This window comes from Ictalurus punctatus, chromosome 9 (genome assembly GCF_001660625.3).
Source record: "Ictalurus punctatus breed USDA103 chromosome 9, Coco_2.0, whole genome shotgun sequence".
Classification (NCBI taxonomy): domain Eukaryota; kingdom Metazoa; phylum Chordata; class Actinopteri; order Siluriformes; family Ictaluridae; genus Ictalurus; species Ictalurus punctatus.
In genome coordinates this window covers 29,318,859-29,322,162 of record NC_030424.2, presented here as the reverse complement: position 1 = coordinate 29,322,162, position 3,304 = coordinate 29,318,859, and the positions used below count along the sequence as shown (strand labels likewise).

The following is a 3,304-nucleotide window of genomic DNA, read 5'->3' as shown; positions in this document are numbered from 1 at the left end:
AGTTTTGGTTAACTTATATTACTCCTATAAGTAAGATTATCCAAAGAAATGTCACTTATTTGTCACAAATTTATGTCAAAAACATTTCCCCTTAAGTGAAAGGAAATAACTTAAGAACTGCTGTAGAGAATTAAAACATACCTGAAATGTAAAGAAGTTTTTTTCTTTTTTGTCCTTCAGAGGCTTTCTGCAGTATGTGATAAACTGAGCTGCTATTGGTGTTCGTTCAAACCTCATGACTTATGCAAACTGTCATGTCCTTACTTTACTTAAATCAAACGACTTTGGAGCTGGGGTATATCAAAAGGAAAGGGCTGGAAACTTTTACCAAGTTATTCCTAAAGAGTAACTATAAAAATTAGATTTTGGTTCAGTTTTGATAACCTATAAGTAATAGATAACGATCTATTTGTACAAGGTCTTAAAACGTTTGTAGTAGTTCTTGGTCTAGAGTTTTAGAGTGAGGCCACTTATATTTCACAAATATAAAATCACTCTTCCATGAAGCGCAAAAAGAATTTTTAAACTAAGCCAACATGCACCCCATCAATAGTAAGTTGTTTGTGTGGGAAAACAAACATGAAACAACATTTTTGAGGCTGGGAAATGCATTAATTTAACAATTAGCCTAGATCCAAAACCAGAATTAAGAAAAATAGCAACAAACCAACACTGTAACAATGAAAAATAACAGAACAAAACAAAAGAATACAGTGCAAAATGCAAACAGGGAAAAACAAACAAACTTACACAAGCAAAAAAGTAAAGCTGATATGTGGAGGCGAGGCACATAAACAGACATCCCAAGGGTGCTGCTAAGCAACATGGCAAAATCAGTGCCCGCGAAACTAACTTTATTCCAGAGATTAATGCAGCCCTATTTGTTACCGTAGAAGTAGACGAGACAACGGATGTCACAAACAAAGCCCAGATCTGTCATTTTGCGTTATTTGGCTAAAAGTGAGGTGGCCTGAGAAGTAAGGGAGGCGTTTTTGGGATTTGATGAGGGAGAGGGAGCACGTGCAGTGCTACTCTCTGGCCATGTTGGCTTTGACAGCATGCTAGACCAGCTGGTCAACAAGTCTGTTAACCATGACTTCTGCTTCAACATTCTCTGCGTTGGGGAGACAGGTTTGGGAAAGTCCACTCTCATGGACACCCTGTTCAACACCAAGTTTGAGGGCGAGCCGACTCAGCACAACCAGCCTGGAGTGCAACTCAGTCCAACACGTTTGAGCTGCAGGAGAGCAACGTGCGCCTTAAACTCACCATCGTTAACACGGTTGGCTTCGGAGACCAAATAAACAAAGAGGACAGCTACAAATCTATTGTGGAGTTCATCGACACACAGTTTCAGGCCTACCTTCAAGAAGAACTGAAGATCAAGCGCACCCTGCACAGTTACCACGACTCGCGCATCCATGCCTGTCTGTACTTCATCGCTCCCACTGGACACTCCTTAAAATCTCTGGACCTGGTGACCATGAAGAAGCTGGACAGTAAGGTGAATATCATCCCCGTCATTGCGAGGTCGGACGCCATCTCAAAGAGTGAACTGGCCAAGTTCAAGATTAAGATTACCAGTGAGCTCCTCAGCAACGGAGTGGAGATTTACCAGTTCCTCACTGATGATGAGACTGTGGCAGAGATCAACTCCACCATGAACGGCCATTTGCCATTTGCAGTAGTGGGAAGTACCGAGGAAGTGAAGATCGGGAATAAGATGGTAAAAGCACGGCAGTACCCACGGGGAACTGTTCAGGTGGAAAATGAGAACCACTGCGACTTTGTGAAGCTGAGAGAGATGCTGATCCGAGTGAACATGGAGGATCTGAGGGAGCAGACCCACACACGCCACTATGAGCTCTACCGTCGCTGCAAACTGGAGGAGATGGGCTTTAAAGACATTAATCCTGACAGCAAACCTTTCAGTTTGCAGGAGACTTATGAGGCCAAAAGGAACGAGTTCATGGGTGAGCTGCAGAAGAAAGAAGAAGAGATGAGGCAGATGTTTGTTCAGAAAGTGAAAGAGAAAGAGGCTGAGCTGAAGGAGGCAGAGAATGAGCTGCATGAAAAGTTCGACCGTCTGAAGAAGCTGCACCAGGATGAGAAGAAGCTAGAAGATAAAAAGAAGGCTCTTGATGACGAGCTGAGCATCTTCAAGCAGAAGAAAACGGCAGCTGAATTCCTGCAGTCCCAGGCCCAGTAAGCAGGCAGCTCCACCACACTCAAGAGGGACAAAGAGAGGAAAAACTTCTTTTAAATCTCTTGTGGCCACCTGTCAGAAGAGGGGATTGCAGATTAATCAAGAACTAAGCACCCATTTCCTCTTCCTGCCTTTCACTCTGTCAGCCTTTTTATTTTTTGGTTGTTTTGTTTTTTGGAAACTTTGTTGTCTGCTCAGTTAAACATGGTCAAATGTGGGCTTTACATGGTATTTTCTGTAAGAAATGTTCACTCTTTTCTATTTAGGAACACCAAACAGTCCCACACTAATATTTTTATAGACTTTGTGAAAATACTGGAACTGAAGTTCTGGTAGTAAAATAGAGCATGAAGGGAAAAAAATATTTATTGTAAAAACATCTGTTTGTATAAATTCACATACATAGCTTTCATTTATCCCCCAATCTTTTGCATTTACACATCTGGGTTTCTCCTGTGAATATGTGTTTTTATGTTGACTATGACTGTGAGATCGAAAGACCCAAAGAAATATTGCACATTACCTGTTTAATTTTAGATTCTTAATAATGAAACCATGAAATGAATCTATAATTTGCTTGTAGTGCACAGTTATTTAAGTTAGGCTTATTTTAAGTTTGATGAGTTCCAGCGATCTCATCAAACTTATAATTTTTAACTCTCCTCTAATTTGTTGAATTTTAAAAGTCATGGTTTAAAGAAGCACTTCTGAATACCATGTAGGTTACATTCAGAGCCCCTTTTTTCATTTCATGCTTTGTCTTATCTAATCAGCCTTTGCATGTTTTATATGCTTCTACAGTGTAAAAGCTTTCTCTGTTAGCCTTTTTTTCTTCATAGGTAGTTATTACAGGTCCATGGGCTGTTACACATTTCTGCAGGTTTCTATCAAAACCATATCCTGGAAATACTCCACATTTAGATATATTGTTCTGGCAGTTTAGAATATGAAATGGCAGACAGATATCCATCCATATTTATATATAATTTATGAGGATTTATTTTGAGCATTGAAGTAGAAATGTGTTGATGATCAATAATGCTGTTGGTAAGTGGTCATTCTGGTTGTCAGACTGCATCATTATCCTAACATCTTTCA

General features: G+C 40.0%; 1 pseudogene; it reads left to right on the top strand.

Annotated features, from left to right (window-relative positions):
• The first annotated feature begins 926 nt into the window (after positions 1-926).
• LOC108270266 (septin-6-like) lies at positions 927-2,533 on the top strand (annotated as a pseudogene).
• The last annotated feature ends 771 nt before the right edge of the window (positions 2,534-3,304 follow it).